The 23,839-nt window shown below is 36.5% G+C and overlaps 1 non-coding gene and 1 pseudogene across 1 annotated transcript; both read left to right on the top strand.

Annotated features, from left to right (window-relative positions):
• LOC113064393 (formin-binding protein 1-like) overlaps positions 1-10,443 on the top strand; it is a 30,624-nt pseudogene extending 20,181 nt beyond the window's left edge.
• Positions 10,444-13,443: 3,000 nt separating this feature from the next.
• Positions 13,444-13,571, top strand: LOC113064508 (U6atac minor spliceosomal RNA). Its single transcript, XR_003278839.1, has one exon. It is a non-coding gene; the product is annotated as a U6atac minor spliceosomal RNA (small nuclear RNA).
• Positions 13,572-23,839: the final 10,268 nt, after the last annotated feature.

The raw sequence follows: 23,839 nt of genomic DNA, 5'->3' as shown, positions 1-23,839 counted from the left end.
TCTCTTATTAATCTCTCATGATTAAAATAATAATTTAGCAATCTCCGGTGTTCTGTCAAAACTAGCTGTTTACTTCACATTTCACCACACTTTACTACTTTTTCTCTATTAATTGCTTTGTTTTGAGATCCCCTCTCAGGTATGATTACCCAGAATCCTCTCTGGTGTGATGGCCTCCTCAAAAACAAGCCTATTTATTGAGAATATTCTCATTCTCATTTTTGTTTCTCTTTCTCTTCCCTCTGTCTTCTCTCTTGTACACCCATTCCTGACGCGATCTGTTTATTGGCTGACTATTGCTTTAGAACTGATGATGTCATCCTCATGTGACCCTGTAACTTTGTGTGTAATTGGTTCATTGGTACAGGCTGAAGTTCACTGCATCAAAAAGAAATGCCAGTCAATTGCTGATGGATAAAATCAAATTGCTTCCTATTTGATCTCCTTGTATGCAAATGCATCAAACTACAGCGGTAAAGCGGGTTTGTTGAACATTGTTGTGTCATTAGGGTAAATATTAATAAAAATTACAATATTGTCATGTCATTCCAAACCTGTATGCACTTTCCCAGTTCCAGTGCCAAAGTGAGGCTTTCCACTTAATTTCCCATGGCTCTGCCAGCAGAAATCCGTCTCATAATGGAGCACAAAATACTGCCGGCCAGACAAATGTGAACTATGATGTAGTGGGCTTCATCAGTGACATCATAAGTCATGATCACACCTGCATGTGTGTGTATGACGTGTACAGCGGTCTGATGTTGCTCCCTCTGATGTTTTCTCTCTTCTCTCGGTTCATTCCCTCGATTGCTCTCTCTTTTCGTCTGTGAGAAGCTCTCTTTAAAGCTGGTAAGCATGATCTCATGATGTCGTAGCAGCATGACCGTAGCATGTCCGTCGCTGTAGTAACACATGGTCCTTTAACATCGCTTTGTTCCTTTGTGTTCAACCCTTATGGATATTTTTGTTTACAGGGATAGTTCACCCAAAAATTACAATTTGCCAAGGTAATCCAAGATTTAAAGAAGTAAAGAAGAGCTCAAACCATGGTTGTTCCTCGGTGATTCATAACGTGCATTTAACGTGCATAACGTGCAGCCCATTTTGAGAAACGTGCATAACGTGCAGCCCATTTTTGAGAAAACAAAAAACAAAAAACAAACCTGGGGCTACAGACTTTATATTGAGGTCTTATGAAGTGAAACAATCGGTCTGTGCAATAAACTGAACATTATTGCCTGTATTCTAGAGCCTCAGACAAACGGTCCAGAGTGATGTCCGGTTCATGAACGAATCGTTCTTTTGAACCGGCTCTTTTAGTAAACTGAATGAACCAGTTCACCTAATCAAAAAAACTAAGTTTCTCAATCAAAACTCACTTTCAGACGTGTCTGACAGTCACCCAGACTCAAAATGAGCCAAAGCATCAGCTTTTATGATCCAATAACACTGGTTTTGCCAACTCTTTCAGTGCTCCAGTTTCTCCAGCAGTCACTGAATTGAGGAAACTAACCGAAGATCAGTGAGCCGGTGATATGCACGAGTGAACCGAGCACATGAATCAAGGGGTGAAATGTTTATTCATTGTTTATATAAAATATTTTTTATATAACAAGTTTATGCACTTGAGTTTCTGTAGTGTAGTGGTCATAATGTTTGCCTAACAGAAACAGCTAATTCCTTTGCGGCAGCTGTGGCGTAATGGTTAGAGAGCCTGATTAGTTACCAGAAGGTTGCAGGTTCAAGTCTCGGTGCTGGCAGGAGTTGTTGGTGGGAGGGAGTGAATGAACAGTGCTCTCTTCCACTCTCTCAATACCCATGGCTGAAGTGCCCTTGGGCAAGGCACTGAACCCCTCATTGCTTCCCGGGCGCTGGATCTATAGCTGCCCACTGCTCTGGATGTGTTTGCACTTAGTTAAATGCAGAGCACCAATTCCGAGTATGGGCTACCATACTTGGCAGATGTCACGACTTTCACTTGGTGAATGTTTTTTTGAACCAGTTCATTGAAACAAAAAATCCTATTTGCCTGAGGCTCTGAGTAACAGGTAATAATGTTGTAAATAATGTTCAGCATCTTGCACAGACCGATTGTTTTGCTTCATAAGACCTCAGTATATCGACAGGAGTCAGGGGACTTAACTTGGCATGTAAATGCTTTTTTGTCTCTCAAAGTGCTGGTAGCTGCTGATTTGCATTTCATGAATCAACACGGACCACGGTTTCAGCTGAAAATCATTTTTATTGTTCTACACACCAGAAAAATGGCCTTGCTCTTGGATGGCCTGAGGGAGAGTAAGTTAACAGCACATTTAAATTTTGGGGTGAACTATCCCTTTAACAACACTTTTGGCATTGTTTTGTAATATAATTTGACCTTTGTGTCTTTTTAAGTTTAAAACCATGTTGTTGTCTGATTTATCTTTTTGTTGATGTCTGTTTTGTTTTGTCTTGTTGCTGTGGCGACTGTCCCTCTGTGTAGCTCTCACTCAATGCCCACGTGCGGAACCTTATTGAGGTGATCTGAAACCCGTTTGTTTTGTCCCTGTGTTTGTTTATCTCTCCATGATTCGGTCTTTATGAATTTCAAACAATTTGATTAATTTGATCCCTAACCAGATGTGTGGCATAATATGCTGAAATGCGATCATTTTGAATGTAGTTTATAGAATCTGTTGACGTAATAGTGTAAATTAAAGAAATAGTTCACATGCGGAATTTATATATATATGTCATTCTAAACATCTGGCTTAATTTTTTCCCCCCCTGTGGTCCACAAAAGGAGATGCTTAGTTTTTACTTTTCACTCTTTTTTATTATGGAAAAGAGCAGCATGCACATTTTGCTAAATATCTTTTTCTCATGTTTCACTGTAGAAATTAAGACAGATTGGTTTTGAATGACATGAGGGTGGAATATATCAAGTGTTGTTTATAATAATCAGTGATTAGAATAGATCAAATATTTAAACCAATCACAGAGTGTCTTGTTATTTTAGCCCCGCCCAAAACTTTTTACATTGATTATTGAAACACTGATGGTGTAGTGTGATTTATAGTTGACTATTATACTGTAGGTAATGTTTGGTTAAATTTAAACATAAATCTGTTTATAGATCATTCGTATTTGATCCATATAATTTCTTTGAGTTTATTTCGGAATTTTAGCTATTTTTATTTGTTAATTATCAGTTATCAAAATGTTACATAATTAACAATTTATTTTAAAAATTTGTCTTTGTTTCGAAGAGGGTGAGTATAACAAGTTTAGCATGGATTTTGTGCTTGTGTAGATCTTGATTATTATTTTTCTGGAATGATTTTGTGGTTTTATTTAACTGTATTTTGAGTGACAGAGCAATGCATGCTCAGAGAAATCTGGTTTGTTTATTGTTGCATGACAGTTTGGAGATGTGGAAGAAGGGGTAAGGTCGCTGTGCCTGCTTTGTGACCTTTGACCTTTTAGTGAGACTTTGCATTGCATTGCATTGTAGAAAGAAACATCCGTCCACCTACTCAGTCCAAACTCAAATTATAGAAATGCTGTGAAAGAATAAGATTAAATGATGATTGAGATATGAACAAATAAACTTTACTCAAAAGTCTTATGAATCATATTTGATACATTTGAACATGATTTTTAAAAACAAATTATATATGGATAATCAAGTGAAAAGTTGCTTCAGTCCAGTAAGTGTTCGTCTTGAAATATTACTAACAAAATAAAAGCTATTCACACGTTTACTAAGATTTCACAGAAAAAAGACATGTACCATAACCTAATTTATACTAATTGGCCTTTTACTTTACTTAAATACTTTAAAAAAGTATTGACAAGACAACATAAAGCATGTGTTTTAATCATGTTGATTGTTAGAGGTCTTAAATGTGGGTATCACAATGACACAGTAGGCTTCATAGGACTAAAGAACATTGCAGCAGGTTTAACCTCCCCAAATTCATAGCTCTTTAGCGCCACCATGTGGTTGAAATCATTGTGGCAAATACTGCATGCGAGAGAGCACTAACGTGGAAAAAGTGTTCAGAGGATCAATACATTAATGTAGACTGGAACAGGATATTGGAGCGAGAAAGAAAGAGGGCACATAAGGACAGATGCAAACCAAATCTGTTAGCTCAACCAGAATCCGATTTCAAAGATGAGCCAGCAAGATTAGAGTTTATTTTATGAACATTTTGTTTAATCAGTGTTGTTGTTGGCATTGGACTGAATAGGTTAATTAGCTCATCTGGTTTGCCTTTGATAAACACTTGATTTGAAAGCTGATTGGCTCCTTGCCAAAGGCAGCAAGCCAACCAGATGACAGGAACAGAAGATTCTTTAATAGTTCCTTGATGTGATTGGATGTGTCCTGGTTTGGCCCTCCCCCTTTATACATATGCATATTTGTTTATATATTTGCAGATTCTAACAGGACAGTGTTAGTATTTAAGGTGCAGATATTCACTTGTCTGTCCTCCTCTCAGGGTGCGAATCCTGAGGACTTCAGTCATCTTCCTCCAGAGCAGAGAAGGAAGAAGCTTCAGGCGAAGATCGACGACATCAATAAAGACATACAGAAAGAGATGGACCAGAGGTACACGAAGATACACAAACTCATATCAATTACTTTCTTACTTGTTGTTTAATTTGACTTTTTAATATTATTGTATTTATTTACATGTTTATTTGCTTATTTTATTCATTTTCATACATTTGCAACATTTATTAGTTACACAATTTATTAATAAAATGTATTTATTTAATTATTTATTTGCATACATATTTATTTAGTTACATAACTACTACATTTATTTATTTATATAGTTCTTTTTCACTTTTTTGTTTTCATTTCTTGTTTTTTTTTTACCCTCTTAATTGTTTAAATGTTTAATATTCATTTGAAAAAATGCATGTATAATTATATAAGAAAATCCTTAAGGAATCTGATTTGTAAAGAATTTGTAAAGAAATCCAAAGATATGCCTGGGGATTTTCTTACAGGATTCCAAAATTTTTGTTCAAATCAAATTTAAATAAAATGGTTTAGTATTTTAAAACCCTTAGTATCTTTAGCCATCTTTAACTTTCAAAAAGCACAATATTATTCAACACAGTATGAAATGAGTTTTGAAAAAGATACACAATATTAATTAGGACTCAAGAATGTAATGTAAAAAAAAAAAAAAGATGTTGACTAGGTCGGGTTATTCTTGTATTTATTCAGCAAATTTATGTATGTGTACTTTTTCCTCTGTAGAGATGCTTTGACTAAAATGAAGGAAGTGTACATAAAGAACCCACAGATGGGGGATCCCAACAGCGTGGACCCTCGGTTAGCAGAGATCGCCCAAAACATTGAGAAACTGCAGGCGGAGGCACAGAAGTTTGAGGTGCGTGTTGTTTAGCATCTCCAAATACAGCACAGGCCTGGATGAATTGTTCAGTTAAGTGGAAATGAGTGTGTGTGTGTGTGTGTGTGTGTGCTTTAGGGCTGGTTAGCGGAGGTCGAAGGAAGAATGCCAGTAAAGAGTGACCCTCCGAAGAGAACGAGTGTTCTATACGAGACCCAAAACAGCACGCCACCCACCAACAACAACTGTGCACAGGATAGAGAGAGGTACACACTCACTCACACACACACACACACACACACACACACAAACAAATCTATCAAATAAGAATATTATTATTTTTTACATATACATACACACTGAATTTACAGTCACTTTATAATCACAGTACTTTGCAGACAGGTGCTATAGTTATTGTGTACGTATGTGTTTGTGTTTGTGTGTGTGTGTGTGTGTGTGTGTGTGATGGAGCAGTCCGGATGGCAGTTATACAGAGGAACCGAGTTCTGAGGTCCAGAGTAAAGTCCAACCCGAAACAGCGGAGTCTGGAGATGAATTTGATGATGCAGACGAAGAAATTCAACCGACCATCGGCACCTGCAAAGCCCTTTACCCATTTGATGGTATTTCATTTGCAAATGCATAATAAACAATATTAATACATAATTAAACAAACATTTACAGCAAAAATATGGGCTCTGTTTCAAACCCTAGTGAGCTGCCTCACTGTCTGCTGTCAAGTACCTGCTAAGACAGCATCCTAAGAAATAAAACCTCAAAAAAGTGGTTTATATGTATATATGGTAACAATTTACATTAAGGCTCCGTTTGTTAACATCAGTTAAAGCTGCAGTCGGTAACTTTTGACGCTCTAGCGGTTAATAAACAGAACTGCTTGCGTCTTGCGGAAGAACATCGTAGCCGGAACTACTTCTCTCTGTTTATGTCTATGAAGAATCACAAAGGTACTGGATTACTCCGCCGCGGTATCCCCGAAGCAATCTAAAATAGTCCGAATATAAACACTTATTATAGGTGTACCCTAGTGATTCAGGACAAGCCAAAAACACGGTTTGGAAAATGGATTCATGTTGTACTCGCTTATTATATAAATTTTTCTACATTTTGAACACAAATAAAGTTACGGACCGCAGCTCTGATTGGTTGTTTCTTACCGGGAGCGATGTATTTCTGCAAATGACAATAGGACACTGGGAGGAGCCAGAGGAACTTGATTTTTTCACAGATTATCTGTCTCATATTCTACTGTCGGGACATAATGACAGGTTTAACAAATATGTAAAAAATATATTTTTACAAAAGTTACCTACTGCAGCTTTAAAGGTGTTGTATGTAGGATTGACACCGAGTGGTTGAACTAGGTATTGCAGTCCAAATTCAAATTATTGGAGTATAAATACTGAAATGTTCATTGTTAGTAAAGGTTAGTTAATTCATTAACTCAAGCTAACTAATGGAACCTTATTGTAAGTGTTACCTTACAAGGACACATTAAATTGTCCAGTAAGGACATTTATAATATTAATAAAGATTTCCGTTTCAAGTAAATGCTAAATAAACAAATTATTCTGAAAAAAGAAAGTACAATCGTTTTCAACATTAATAATAATAATAATATGTTTCTTGAGCAGCATATAATAATGATTTCTGAAGGATCATGCGACACTGAAGACTTGTAATGTTGCTGAAATTTCAGCTTTGCATCACAGGATTAAATTGCATTTTTAGATATATTAGAATAGAAAATACTTATTTTGAATTGTAATAATATTAAATGTTTTTACTGTATTCTTGATCAAGTAAATGCAGGCTTGCTTCTTTAAAAAACATGAAATAATCTTACTGACCCCGAACTTTTAAATGGTGGTTTGTACACATAGTTAATTCATTTATTTGTGGATTGATTCTGATTTTCTCTGTAGGTGTTAATGAAGGCACCATCTCAGTAACGGAGGGTGAGCTCTTGTATGTAATAGAGGAAGACAAAGGTGACGGATGGACGCGTGTTAGAAGAAACGAGGAAGAGGAGGGTTACGTCCCCACATCCTACGTCGAGGTCTTTCTGGACTCCAATGCCAAAGGTGCTATAACCTACATATGACCCAAAGCTTTAGGTCCTGTGTTTGCGTATGAACACTAAAGGAGACGTCTAGGGTGTGTGTGACTCTCTCCAAGCCAACAGTGAGACTTTTTAGACTGATTTTGGTAAAGCGGACAGTCTAAATGATTGTATATGTCTTAGCACATGATGGTTTTAGACATCAGCCCACCATAGTTTAATATGGTCGGTGGTATCTTGTTATATTGAGTAGCAGTGCATGTTAGCTCACTCTGAATAAATGTACAGGAAAATGCAACACACAAATATATAAAGAGTTTTAGTACTGTTTTCATATGTAAATGAACTGAAGGTCAAATTAGGCTCGTGGTTTTCCCCTGAAAAACAATTTTCATAACCACTAGTCAAGCCCTAGTAATAATAAACAGTTTACAAGCCGCCAAAACATTTATAGTTTCCTTTTCACTAATTATATTTGTGAAAAACACATCACTTGCAAATACGTGTTAGGTTGAGACTGTTAACTGTATTATTTCTTCAAGTTGTGTTCAATCTCAACACTTGTAGTTGATATTAATAGTCTTAAAAAGAAGAAATAACGCTGGAAAACAACGTTTACAAAAACAACATAAATGATTAAAAGCACATGATTGCATAGTATGCATCACATCCACACAATCTTGTTTGGTGCTCCTGATATTTATTCCTCAGAGCTGAGATGGCGTTAAAAGTGAGGTGAATATGAATCTTTTCTGAATGTTTCCGTCCTCACAGATGTGTTTTCCTGGAGAAGGGTTTTTCTTTCTGAGGGTGAGACGGAAAGAGTACTAGTTGAGTGCGTTAACCGTGTGTTTACAGAGATCTGGAATGAATCGGGTTTGACATTTAAAACAGTTTAATACTGCACAAGTGTGATTTCCTCTGAATGAAGCGTTGGAGTCTGACTTTTATTGCAGTTTAGACATGCATTAACCTACTTACGCCGCCTTTAGGTTAGAATTGTCTGCAAAGTGACATGCACACACACACAAACCCCAATCTGCTTAGAGAGATAACCTACGCACAGATCTGGATTGCTGAAAACACTTAACTAAGTTTGAGTATGTTTCTGCGAACCTGACAGTTTGAGTGAGTTTTTAGCAGCTTTTTGCTGCATAAATGCATGTTTGAGTGCGTTTCTGGTCACATTTGTTCTTGAATTAAACCAAGAACACTGAATTACTCTTGCCAAAAAATCACGCATATTATAAATCATCCTAAAAACAATCCTATATGTTTACATTGTCATTTTCCAGTTTATTTTGTAAGTGTACAGCTCATATGTATGTGTTTAGGGATGCATTCAAACTGGCTTCTCACACTTGTTATTGTAGTTGGTTTTAACCCTGGATTACCTTGCTTCATGTCTCACACTGTTCGTTTATCATGGGTTAATTGCTGTGTACATTTGGCACTTCTAGTTTTAAAATTGCAAGCACGATCGATACAATTGTTTGCAGGGCTTATTCATTTTTCACTCGTTTTAATTAAATTTGGTCATGTTGTAAACTGTTTCAATTTATTTAAACTGCGGCCATGATTTACCTAAATCAAGGGAACTAATTAATATATCATGGGAACAAATTAATAAATTATAGGAAATATTTCTTATTTTTCTCATGCATGTTATGTGTGGAGCTTTGTAGTTCTTAAAATGTATTTTTTGTGAATTGGAAAGAAGCTGAAATAAAATAAAATATGTATTAGATGAAAAACCTAAAAAAAAAAATTAAACGTTGCCTTGAAAGCTAACTGAAATAAAATGCCCCCCCCCCCAAAAAAAAATCTAAAACTAATATCTGAAATAAAAATTAATAAAAGCTAATAAAAATGACAAAAGCAAAAAAAAAATGACTAAAACATTAAAATGTATAAATAAATATAAATATAAATAAATACTTTATTAGTATATAAATAATACTGAAACAACACTGATGTGATAACCCAGGGTTAAGTATAGTGTGAAAAGCTTTTTAATAGTGGGCATGAATCCATCACTACACCAAGTCTAACATGTTTTTCTTTTGTTTTTCATATGTTTGTTTGTTTGTATGACTGCAGATTCGTAAAGTAAGGAAGGAGGACTCAGTGTTGCAGGGCAAACAGCAGCCACATGTGAGGAAACTACAGCCTTCCCTCCATGAACCGCCATAAAGTGAGACAGATGAGAGACAGACACAAAATACAGAGAGGACCAGGCTGTAGAGACATCTGCTGCTGTAGAGAGGAACTTTAACAGCGAATCAGAGAAATATAATGGCATTTAGATTTATTACCTGTTTGTTATTTTATAATAAGGTGAATATGATCTGCATATATCATTTTGCTTTACGGCTCTTCATCGCTGCTGAATGGCGCTAAACTTTCTTTCAGCCTGTGTGAGTGAGTGAGTGTACGTATGTGTGTTTGTCTTTAAAGGTCTTAAATTTCCTCGAACTAAAACCCTGGGAATGTGGTCTGGAAAAGGAGCTGAATTTTTGGTACCACAACAGTGCTGCGTTCCATCCATATTCCTACAATACAAAGCTTGATGCTCGAAAGATAATGTACACTACTGGACAAAAGTTGGAACAATTAAGATTTTGTAGTGTTTTGAAAGAAGTCTGCATTTATTTGTTGAAAATACAGCAAAAACAGTAAAAAGTTGTTGTTGTTTTTTACAATTTAAAATAGCTGATTTTTTATTTATTCTTGTGATGTCTTGCTGACTTTTCAGCATCATTACTCCCGGCTTCAGAGTCACATGATCCTTCAAAAAACATGGTCATATTTGGATTTACTGCTCAATTATGATGTTGAATTATGGTGGTCGGTTATTAATAATGGTTCTTATCATCTTCAATGCAGAAACAGTTTTCAGGATCCTTTGATGAATAGATTAGAGAAATTCATTTAAATAAAACTCTTTTGTAACATTATAAATGTCTTCACTGTCACTTTCGATCAATTACATGCATCCCTTCTGAATAAAAATGTTCAATATTCTTTTCTTTTTTTTTTTTCTTACTTTTGAATGGAAGTGTATCACGGTTTCCACAAAAATATAAATATAAATGACATTTTAAAAATACATTAAAATAGACAAAAGATTTATAATTGTATATTATCAATATATAACAATATTACTGTTTATGCTGTATTTATGATCAAATAAATCCAGCCTCGATGAGCAGAAGAGACTTCTTTCGAAAACATTAATAAACTATAATTGTTCTAAACTTTTAGTGTATAAAGAGACAAAACGGCAATGCAAGCATGTTTTACATATGATGTGTTCTGCCGTATTATGTGAAATGTCTTTAAGTGCCGTTCTGTTGCACTTTTCCAAGTTGCAAGCTGGAATCTTTCTTGAGTTGGAACGTAACATTGCAATTCTATATGATGTCACTCATTCCGGCTCCTTTCTCAGGCCACACCCCTTTAGACCCTTTGACTCCACCTCCCAAAAATAAAAGCTGCTGGCCATTGGTTGCTCATATGGCTGTTGCACATGTCAGGGGCGGGGCTTCACTGGCCAATAGCATGTCTGCTTGCCCTGGCACCTCCTCTGTCTCCGCCCTTCCAGTGCAATTACTAATACTGTCTGTCTGTTTGCCATCTTATCCAACTCATTTTTATCTAATGTCCCTTCAGTGATTCACATGTTCATTCATTTCATCTATTAGACTTCCTGCTTTACCTTAACCGTCCAATCATCATGCTTAAATGCTGTATTTGTTTGTCAGGCCAGGGAGGGATTATATCTACACTCATGAATAGGCTAATGTCCTGTTGATATGGATATGTATTTATTGTGACAGCTTTTTTGTTCATGTCTTCATGGTTTTACCCTGTGGAGCACCCAGCTGAGAACCTCGCAACCTCATTGGTTTCGCTGGTTATATATATATATATATATATATATATATATATATATATATATATATATATATATATATATACAGTATGTAATGTTTAATTGTACTATGAGCCAAATGTACAGGTTAACCAGATATTTTGACATGCATAATGTGAGCTGTGAGAGTTTGTATGGCTCTCTTAACCTGAGGAATAGACTTGGAGGTTTTTAATTCAACTGATTGTTTCCAGCCCTTTTTAATGTAATCACTGAGGTTTGACAAAGGGGAGTTTGATTTTTCAGGTTTTTTTTGTGTGTGAATACATTTTTTTTTCATCATCTTCCAATCTTTACTCACCATCCCTGAGGCACATAATAATTTCAACTTGTTTTTTTAGATTTTTTAATTCTCTCTCACAGTCATTTTGGATCCATGAGAGGTTTTACTTATTTAATCTTAATTATTATTTTTTTCTTGATTAAGTAGGTTTGAACTCCAAAACATCTACGTCGCTACAGGCATCATTATGGAAAATAAAAATTAGCACATGCCACAGATCTGCTATTTTAAGAAGAATGCTTCTCTTATTTTTAACAAAGCGCTTATTGATGAATTATTATGTTTTATGTTGAATGCATTGAGCAGCCTCTCAGAATAACTGACTCACTCGCTATTGATGAACCTGTAAATATAAACACATGTACTAAATGAGAAGGTTTTTGAAACATCTCACCATCTTGAAGAGGAAAACGTCATTTTGTGTGTCTTCCAAACATACTTTCTCAAGTGCTCTGTCTCTCTTCGAGAACAAAACAATTGCAAAACAACTTTATTTCATCTTTTTTAGCATTGTTATACTCTGTCGGCTATCGCTGTATGACATATACATACACACAGCTGTCTTATTTGGCTTGTCAGTGACAAGAGTTATTAGCCCTCTGCCCCTACCTGCTCTTTTTGGGGCTACAAAACACCATTCCCAAATCAGAGAAATATAAATATATATATGTATATCTATAAGTACCAGTCTATAAATAAGAGTGAACTACCAATCCATGGTAAGAGTCTATTTTTAAATTTTGATTAATAAAAATGTCCCAGTTTCTTTTCTCTGCTTTGCTAAATGAATTTTTTGGGGGGGTCTCGTTTGGTGGGTCTGCCAAATGTTTGTTTTGCACTTTTTTGTTTGTGTTCAATTTGTTATGCTTGTGTTTTGGAGCACTGAAGACTTTGTATGTGTTAACTGTGCCAATTAAAAATAGAGGGAAAAAATCAATGAATTATTGTCTCAGTGTATCACTTTGTGTGTGTGTGTGTGTGTGTGTGTGTGTGAGTGTGAATGTGTGTTTGTCTAAAGTTACCAGCATATTTGTATATTAAAATTGTATCCTAGACTTAACACAAATTTTACAAAAATTTTGTGTAAAATTTTACACAAAAATAATTAACACACTGGCAGAATCAGGGCTGAAAATAAGAAAAATATGTACACATTTACACTTATTATTAACTTTACTAACAAGTATTATTATACCATCCATAAGAATTCAGAACAAAATATGTAATTATTCATTGGTTCAGTTGAAATGTACTAATATTAATGGCCAAACGAACACTGCAAACCATTAGCTCTTAACTTCCATGCTCCACATATGAATATTTAAAGTTTAAAAAACATTAATATTTAAAATTGCGAATTAAAACACAACATACATTATATCAGTCGTGTTGCAACAATGGGTTTTACACATAGACAGTAAGGTTTTACACTGCATGGCCTTGTGTTTACTTCCTGGGCAAGAGTCTGTGACGTAATTGTTGCGTCGTTATGATTGGTCGACATGTCGTCAAGATTCTGTGACGTTTGTTGTATCGTCATTGTGATTGGTTGACATGTCGGAGATGCAAATGAGAAAGCATTGCGCTGGTCCAAGGGATGGCAAAAAAAGCTTTTTAAAAACATAAATCAAAATAATACGCTTATAACGTGTATACCGATATGTCTAAACTACAATATGTAATACACACCATAAGAACAAAGTATGTTTTCCAGTTTTAAATTAGTCACCGTCAATGAGCATAATGGCCAGCTACCGCCCATTATATTCTCCACGAACGTCCGCTTTTTATTGTGTTGTATGAAAGGAGAGAAGGTTAGCACTCCCCTTGACAAGGATGGAAGAGGTCCTAGTGACCTTCAACACACATATGGTTAAGGCATTGCCACCTACTTCGTGGCATCTCTAACCAAGTTTTTTTTTGTTGTTGTTGGTTGTGTCTCATTATTACAAACAGGACTGGATTCATGTCAAAGCTCTAAAACCACACAGCATTCTCTCAGTGTTTAAACAATTCTGTATATAAGACGAAAGAAATAATTGTAACATTCCATAAATTTCACTATGAAGAGTCTATGATTTAACATATTCGTGAGGCTACATCCTCCAGGGACCCAGGCATATATAACTTTGTCCTCTGATGACATTATATTTTAGTGAATTTCTCAGATCATAACATGCTTCGTCTTTTCAGAGATATCAAATGTTTGGAGGTTTGATCATAAACACTCCCCCTGCTTGGTCTTTAAATATGATCTGGCTAATTTTCAAATTGTCTTTCGTAAATAAACATCTCAGAAAAATGTTATGGGGTTTCAAATCAGAATATGATTTTTTTTTGTTACGAATCGGGGCATAATTTTAACACGTCTTCTGTAAATGGTACTTATATGCCCAGAGAATGTCTGCCCACACTGCCAATGAAAGCGATTGACAAAATCTCGCGAGATTCACTTCAACGAACGAGCGCGGGAGTTGTGTGAAACTTTCATTTCATTTTCAAACCTGAGATGTATGAGGTACTAGCTAAAAACATTTGCACAGGCAGTTGTCAAAAAAAAGTTAAAAGCAGAAAAACACTGTTTTTGATGTTTCACCCATGTGTGTTTCAGAGAACAAAGCATCGCTGCTGATGTCTGGTCAGCCTGCACTTTAAGAATCAGAGCTGAATCCAGCCGACACCGGTGTGTCCAGCGCTGGAGAGAGAACGTCAGTACCTCTTCATGTTGTGATCATGTGTCTGTGTTTTCCTCAGTGGAGCTCTGTCTGGACTGGAGCTGTCTGATCTGACTCTGAACACTGAACTCCTGACGCATGTAGTCAGAGGACTGAGCCGCAGGAAACCACCACATGCCTTCAGTGCATCAGCGTTCGAGAAACTGTTAGATCAACAGCTAGGTGCTCACCCATTCTCACCTGTTATTTGTGTTCGCAAGATTCTCTCCTGTTATTTGTGTTCGCAAGGTGGAATATTGGCACATATTTTGTCACATGTTCAAAAAGCCACTCAGTATCATCTAAACCTTTTTCCATATTCTCAGACAACACAGAGGATGACTCGCATGTCTCTCATAAAAGTGAAATCTCTGAGAAGAAAGTGGATGCATCTCAAGATTTAGATTGGTCTTCTGGCTCAAAAAGGTTAATGCTTTCTTTAAAGCTATCTTTAAGGTCTCTCTTGAGTTTTTAGTCAAAATAAGAGCTCCATGATTTTAACTTAAGAAATCCATAAATACTTAAAAAAGAAAATTATTAAATATTTTAGTAATATATTTCTGTATTGATTAGACATATAATACAATATTTTTAAATACAATAATAGTAGTGATAATAATTCTAAATTAAAGTTGAATGGAGAAAAGCTAATTTAATATGCAATCTAGAAACGTGTTTGCATGATGTGTCCACTAGGTGGCAGTCACACTCCATCACAGAGGTGTTTAATAAGAGTGAAAGTGGTGTTGAGTTATACTCCAGTATTCGTTCTAAAATGGAAATTTCCAATCTTGGATGCTGATTGGTCAATTCTACATTCCAAAATGCACCTCATGGTATTCTCTAGTCTATATAGTATATCATATTACGTAATATAGATCATATCATTTAGCTTGGCTTATTTATGATTAGATCTCATGGAAGGTTTACACTTCATTCATTTGCTTAATTTTCTTTGTCAGGATTGTTTTTAAACGTAACTAAAACATAATATGTTAACATAATATTGTTATGGGTTACCAGAAGTAAGTATTATTTTACTCTTTATTAATGCTTTCCCCCCTATCCAGCTAAACCTTGAGCTCTTATTCACAACGTATCAGCATCTCTTGCTTAAATAATCACTTTAATGGGACTCAATGATGTAGAGTTTAGGTGAAATTCGAACAAATTAACTAATGCACCTTTTCTTAATCTTTCCCTCCAGCATTTTTCCCTTCACTAATGACCGAAGCAGACGTGTGTGTGAGTTTTACAAGGCCAAGTCTGTTTTTGAGATTTGCAGCTCCAAAAAGATGCTGGATTCCCATTTCTTTCGAAAACTCTTTCTATATCTCTTGCCTTTATTTAGTGTCAGACTGGATTTAGATCTAGATCTTTCTATTCCAGATCCGGCTCATGTCACACACCGTTTTCAGTGTGTTGTCACTATAGATCGAGATCCAGATGTTGGGTCCCTGCGGCCTTCCTCCTCCTCTTCTTCTTCACCTCCTCCTGCAAGCAGTGCCCCTTCCACATTCTCCACAGTATGAGTCAGCAGTGCTGCGGCTCCAGCAAACTCCATCTATCATGTTGAGTTTCATTACAATGTAGCACTTAAACCAAACATTGCTTGAAAACGAACTTCTGACAAGCCAATCTGTTCTCTGTCTCCTTCATAAAACCACAAACGTGGGTCACACAGCGCTGTGACAGCCAGAACGCTCACGTCATCTAGTGCATGACTCACCGGGTGAGAAATGATCCTCAGTGCGGCTGGATCTGTTAGCGAACACATGTGTGAAATTAGCTGACTTATTGTATAAGATTGGGACTATTGTGTAAAAATGAAAAACCATTGATCTATCTTTCAAAGCCAAAGCCAATTGACCCGTTTACTTTCTCTATACAGTAATTCTAAAGAAAAACAGCATCTTTCATTAAAGCTGCAGTCGGTAACTTTTGACGCTCTAGCGGTTAATAAACAGAACTGCTTGCGTCTTGCGGAAGAACATCGTAGCCGGAACTACTTCTCTCTGTTTATGTCTATGAAGAATCACAAAGGGTTACTCCGCCGCGGTACCCCCGAAGCAATCTGAAATAGTCCGAATATAAACACTTATTATAGGTGCACCCTAGTGTTTCAGGACAAGCCAAAAACACGGTTTGGAAAATGGATTCATGGTGTACTCGCTTATTATATACATTTTTTGTACATTTTGAACACAAACAAAGTTACGGACCGCAGCTCTGATTGGTTGTTTCTTACCGGGAGCGATGGAGTTTCTGCAAATGACAATAGGACACTGGGAGGAGCCAGAGGTGCTTGGTTTTTTCACAGATTATCTGTCTCATATTCTACTGTCAGGACATAATGACAGGTTTAACAAATATGTAAAAAATATATTTTTACAAAAGTTACCTACTGCAGCTTTAAATGTAACTCGCTCCGCTTCTGAACAGCTGACATCATGGAGCCCTTTTTTTTAGCCCCTCCCCTTTAACTACATGCCAAACAGAGACAACTGTAACCAATTCCTGAAGAAAAAATGAGTTTTTTCATGAGGAGAAAAGAGATATATCACATTATGTGATTAAAAAAGTTTGTACTGTAGATGCTTCATGTTGACTACCAATGTCTGTTTTGCAGGTAAGTATCGTACACATTTAGACCGTGCATAATTTAGCTTCAACCCTAATCAAACACACCTGAACCAGCTAATTAAGGTCTAACTAGGAATACTAGAAACTTCCAGGCAGGTGCGTTGAGGAAAACTGGAGCTAAACTCTGCAGAACTGAGTTTGGAGACCCCTGATTTATGTCATTCTCTATTGGTGAGATGTCTGAAAAGCGTAGAAAAGACATTAGCAGTCCGTCCAGCTATCTGTCATAAATCTCAAACTTTGAATGGTCAAAACGAACAAGTTGTGGGGTCTCTCGTTCGTGGTTGGTCTCTAGGCGAGATGTTTTCATGTTGTTCTGTATCTGTTTCCGCGGTGTTGTGTGAATGTTATCTGTTCTGGCTGCAGGAGAATTTTCCGTGTAACTGGCTCTTTTCTTGTCCGTTCCTGCCAGAAGTTGGACCCAGCAGACCCAAAACCAATTTCATCATCACTGCGGGACTGAGTCACACTGCTAAAGAGAGTGAGAGATGATCTGCTCGGCCAAAAATACATGAATACTACACACCAGATGGGAATAAAGTGGAAAGTAAATAGGAAAACAGAACGAAGGACAAAGATGTACAAGGTTCAAGAAAACTCGCTTTCTGGTCTGACTTGGACACACAGGCAAACCCACTCCTGTTTTCTTCAGAATATGCAATCTAGTTAATCATACATGCTACAGGCAACATTATCAAATGCAATCTATCAGTTTAATATGGTTTTAATCGCATATTTTTACTAGGTTTCTGGCGAATGGACCATGACATTTAAAATCCCAAGTCTCAAAAACCGCAAAGACGAGTTTTTTCCAGAGAAGGTGAGGGTTAGAACTATGTTTCCCAGAGCACAATGTGACCTCTGTTCAACGGGCGCCCTTTGTAGTGTCCAAAACCTCATTTTGAGTCTTTATACAGAATGTTTCCTTTAATAAAGATGCCACGGTCCGGATCCTCACAGAATCCCTCTCGCTGGTCCAGGTCTGGAACATTCCAGAACATTCTTTGACCTTTTCCATTTTGAGGTTTGTGTCTCTTTAAAGGAACAGTTCATTTAAAATCAGGCCATTCGTGACTTTCCAAACCTGACCTGGTTTCAATACTGGAAAGCGAGAAGAGAAATATTATTAAATTATCCATATGATTCATACAGTCTTATGACATCATACGGTAGCTTTGTGTGAGACAGGGTTATTTTAGTTAAAGGAAGGGTGAAATGCTATTTCATGCATACTGAGTTTTTTACACTGTTAAAGAGTTGGATTCCCATGCTAAACATGGACAAAGTTTCAAAAATTAAGTTCGTTTGAAGGAGTATTTCTGTTCCAAAAATACTACTTCCGGTTTGTCACAAGTTTCGGAAAGTTTTTTTCGAGTATGGCTCTGTGTGACGTTAGATGGAGTGGAATTTCGTTATATGGGTCCTAGGGCACTTCTGCCGGAAGAGCGCGCGCTCCCGTATAGCAGAGCACTGAGAGCACAACAGACATTCACTGATCAGAGCGATTCACTGATCAGAGCGAGAGCGTCGCGAAATGTCACAAAAGAAGTGCATTTTTGGTTGCCAGGGCAAGACAACCCTGCACAGATTACCAAAAAAAAAAAACGGCATTAAGGGACCAGTGGATGGAGTTTATTTTTACAGAGCATCAATGGAGTTGTGCAAGTGTTTTTGTTTGTTCCCTGCATTTCGAAGATGCTTGTTTTACAAACAAGGCCCAGTTTGACGACGGATTTGCGTATCGTTTATTTCTTAAGGATGATGCAATCCCAACGAAAAAGGGTCACGATTATGTGTTGGAACCGCAGGCGGTGAGTAAAACTGCTTAAAATATCTCTGCCTTCTTGTTAGTGCGTCCGCCTCCCAACGAGCATTTCACCCCCCCTTTAACTAAAACTAAAAACCGTTGAAAAAATCATGGTTACACATTATTTTAAGGTCCAATTCTCACTATTAACTATGAATTTTGCCTCAATTAACTCCTAATTGGCTGCTTATTATTAGTTTATAAGGTAGTTGTTAAGTTTAGGGTATTGGGTATGCATGTCATGCATCATTTATAAGCAGTGATAAACAGCCAATATTTTAATAATAGGCATGCTAATAAGCAACTTGTTATTAGTGACAATTGGACCCTATACTAAAGTGTTACCAAAATCATTACTTGAAATAAAATTAAGCTTAACAGCAATAGAATAAGGTATAAAAAACTCAAACTTATTTCAGCTATTACCTAGGCAATATTTGATATTTTAATTTAGTTAAGTTGATAATTGAAACAAAATGGAAATAAAATTAATATAAACCACATAGGAAAAAAAAACACTAAAAATGACAAAATTAGAAATGTACACAAAAATTGCATCTCGAATGAAAAACTAAATATTTTATTTATTGAATATTGATTAAAAATATTGATAAAAACTATTAAAAATATCTCAGTAATAAGAAGAAAACGCTGGTGTGAGGATAGACTGAAATTATTATTATTATTTTTTTTTACGTAAATTGAAAATGTCTTTGCTTCAGTCTGATTTGTTCAAATATTCTCCTGGACATACCCAAGCCAGATGTCAAGATTTGCAGTATGCAATGACTTAAATTTTCATCTATTTTTCACAAAAGATATCGTATGCATCTGAATATAGTATGTATATAGTATGTATATACTGAATATAGTAACTGTTTTTATGATGTATTTCAACGGTTTCAGTCATTATTCACTTTAATTGAGTTGAACCATGAGCAATGGCCTTTTGTTTTCAACAGAAGACTGAAAGTCATTCAGTGAGTAATGACTGTGAGCCAAGCTTTTACTTTTGGGTGAACTTTAAGAGGTTAATGACATCTTTGAGTGTTTCAGCCCATACTATCTGTATCATCATAACTGCAGTTGACAGTCATCTCGACCAATGCCCCGCCCCCTTCAGAAAGATGAGGTGATGGATGGAAAGTCAGGATGATGGCTGTTTTTCCTCTGTTTTGCTCTCTCTGCACCATGTTTCCCCCTCCCCTAGTCTTTCTTTCATGTCCTGCTGAAGATCTTCAGTTTCTTGCCTGAAGGTACACGTGGAACTTTTCTCACGTTCGTTAATCTTCTATCCTTCTTATATTCTATTGCCTGTTTTGTTTCGTATTTCATCTATCCACACACATTCTCTCTTTCTCTCTCTCTCTCTGTGCATGTGTCCCTATTTTAATTCCACTCAGGTTTTTAAAAACAAAATAATATTTTGGTCGGTCCAGAATGTTTAATATTATTTGATCAGATTAGCAAAAGTTAAAGTTATTTATTTATTTTTTGCACGAAATTAGATTAAAAATGCAAAATAACAGTTTATTATTATTATTGTTAGTCATTTGCTAAATTAACATTGTGTAACATGACAGCCATTTATCTGTTTAAATAATTAGATTTAAAAGTTTAGGGTTCAAAAGTTTGTTTTTGTTCAACAAGGATGCATTAAAGGGGGGGTGAAATGCTCGTTTTCACTCAATATCCTGTTAATCTTGAGTACCTATAGAGTAGTACTGCATCCTTCATAACTCCAAAAAGTCTTTAGTTTTATTATATTCATAAGAGAAAGATAGTCTGTACCGATTTTTCCTGGAAAAACACGACCGCCTGGAGGGGTGACGTGTGGAAGCTAAAGAATCACGAGCGCCAGTAGGCTTTTGCGTTGAGAGCATGTCGAAACTGTGACATTACCGTGAGGGAAAAACCATCATCCAAAACAAACCATGGCTAACAGTCAGATTCAGCCGTTTATTTATGATCCAGAATCAGATCCCGAGGCCGAAACTGAACGAGAGCAGCAGCAGCAATGACTCGCTCCGAGCGGGGCTCGAACCCGGGACTCCGGCATGGGAGGCGGACGCACTAACAAGAAGGCAGAGATATTTTAAGCAGTTTTACTCACCGCCTGCGGTTCCAACACACGATTGTGACCCTTTTTCGTTGGGATTGAATTATCCTTAAGAAATAAACGATGTGCAAATCCGGCGTCAAACTGGGCCTTGTTTGTAAAACAAGCATCTTCGAAATGCAGGGAACAAACACAAACACTTGCACAACTCCGTTGATGCTCTGTACAAATAAACTCCATCCACTGGTCCCTTAATGCTGTTTTTTTTTGGTAATCTGTGCAGGGTTGTCTTGCCCTGGCAACCAAAAACACACTTCTTTTGTGACCTTTCGCGAAGCTCTCGCTCTGATCAGTGAAGTCTGTTGTGCTCTCAGTGCTCTGCTATACGGGAGCGCGCGCTCTTCCTGCAGAAGTGCCTCAGGACCCATATAAGGAAATTCCGCTCCATCTAACGTCACACAGACCCATACTCTAAAAAAACTTTCCGAAACTTGTGACAAACCGGCAGGAGTATTTTGGGAACAAAAATACTCCTTCAAACGTACAACTTAATTTTTGAAACTTTGTCCATGTTTAGCATGGGAATCCAACTCTTTAACAGTGTAAAAAACTCAGTATGCATGAAATAGCATTTCACCCCCCCCCCTTTAAAATAATCAGAAGTGACAGTAAAAATATTACACATTAAAAATTTTCTATTTCAAAAGAATTCTGTTCTTTCTATTCATTTAGGAATCCTGAACAAATGTATTACATTTTTCCAAAAAACTATAAAGCAGCACAACTGTTGTCAACATTGATAATAATCAGAAATGTATCTTGTCCGGTAAATCAGTATATTAGAAGGATTTCTGAAGATCATGTGACACTGTAGACTGGAGGAATGATGCTGAAAATACAGCTTTGATCACAGGAATTAATTACATTTTAAAATAGAAAATGGTTATTTTAAATAGTAATAATATGTTTGTTTTACTATATATTTGACTAATTAAATGCAGCCTCAGTAAGCATAAGTTTTCCAGTAGTTTTCCATACTGCACATAAATTTCTCCCAGGCTGTGGCTCTCTGCCACTAGTTTTACTGCAATGTCTGCAAGATGTCCCTTTACTGGGAGAAAAGTCCTAATGGTTTCCTCTTGGGGAGTAATTTAGGATTGCTGTATGCAGACACATTTACACTAATGACCTTTTACTCACTGTCTACTTTTTTTTTAAATAGAAAATTCTGATTTTCTAGGTGGGCATATCATGACTGTTTTCTGGCTCCATCCACGTGTCCGTGTGCGCCAGACTTTTGTGTTTTACCTCAGCTCAAAGGTCTCAACTCCACTGAAAGCCTTGTGTTTACCTTTCAAGCAATTTCTCATTGATTTAATTAGCTGTGATTAGTTGATGGTTAGTTGATGAGCTCATGTTTATACAGGCACAGAGTCGCCAAACCAAACCGACCAACCGCGCCACTTCTAGAACCATGTAATACTGAACTGAGTCATCAATAATTACAGATTTTTAGACTGTGAATACTAAAATATAACATAAATGAAATGTCATTAATAATATAATGGCACATGTTTGCCCATGAAAAACCTACGGCCACAACACAACGATGCTGTGTGAAGCTGCTCTGTATTCTGGGTTGTTGCTAACAGATTTCTCTTGTTTTCTTGACTGTGCTGTTGCTAGGCTGTTTCTGAGGGTTCTAGGGTGTTCCTTTGCAGTTTTTGAGCTGTTCTGAGTTGTTGAGCCCTGTTCACATCAAGGACAGTAACTATAGAGATAACAATAAAGATATAGTTCTAAAAATTGTTCTAAAAAAGTTCTAAAAAAAGTATTAAAGAATAGCAGAGTCCACACCACAGCTATAAGGATAAAGACAAAGAAACAATATCATTAGAATCACTTTCAAAATGATTTTTCTCTAGCTGATGATTGCTAAAAAAAAAAGTTGCATGTACGCTTAGAATAAACAGACGATATCGTTCACTGGTGTGGACGCTAATATCTTTATAGTTATCATTTTTGGTGTGAACTATGCAGTTCCTGGGTATTCTGGGTGTTTGCGAACTGCTTTCCCTCTTTAATCGACTTCCAGGCATAAAATATGTTTAAAAAAGTAATAAAAGTAGGTCAGGAATAATTTATGTCTGAAGCACAAACAGTGCAGGGCTATAGGCCAAAATTTGTTCAAATCACTAACCCTCAGTATGAGAAAAACTAATGTAATGCTTGAATTCACTAATGAGATCAGTTAATGAGTGATTTGTGTTTTGTTCAGAAGACTCTTGTGTATTGTTTGTATATTTGAAGGCACATGTGGGATTTCATCAGGCTACAGAGGCCTGTAAGAAAACCTCCACCTACAGATATCCAGCTCTCGCTGACTTTTTAAGGCAGAACCGTATATATACAGCGGAGCTAAGACCATCTTGATGCTAAATCAGGCAAAACCTCCTTAAAAGGTCATTGAGGGTGTAGTCCTACATTTTTGTTTTAATACAATTGAAATAAATGCCCCCTGCTCACCCGCAAAGTATTTGACCGCCAGTGGAGAAATATTAAGTAATCGCCCCCCTGAGTCGTCATTGAGGATGAACGATTTGTAGGAGAGAGAGAAAGAGGTTTAAACATGGCAATATTCTGTAAAAGTGTTTGGTGAATATTGGTGTTGGCTGCTGGTTCAGAGTGATGGGCCGCTTCTACAGAACTGTCAATCTTCACTCCGTCTGCTTTAATAAATACAGTGTGAGTTTTTTCTGCATGATGGTGCAGTCATTCCTGTAGAAAAAATGACTCAGAGCTTCACAAGTTCTGATTTTCCCTTGAAATAACATTTGCTTTTAAAAAGACACTTGTTTCAAGCTTGACAGAGGCGGATAACATCATACATAATTGTGATTATTAAACTGAAAGAACTGACTTCATCATAAGAGAGAGACCTAAAAAACAATTTAATATTTTATAA

This window comes from Carassius auratus, chromosome 46 (genome assembly GCF_003368295.1).
Source record: "Carassius auratus strain Wakin chromosome 46, ASM336829v1, whole genome shotgun sequence".
NCBI lineage: Eukaryota > Metazoa > Chordata > Actinopteri > Cypriniformes > Cyprinidae > Carassius > Carassius auratus.
Note: the sequence above shows the minus strand (reverse complement) of the source record. Positions and strands in the feature narration are given on the sequence as shown.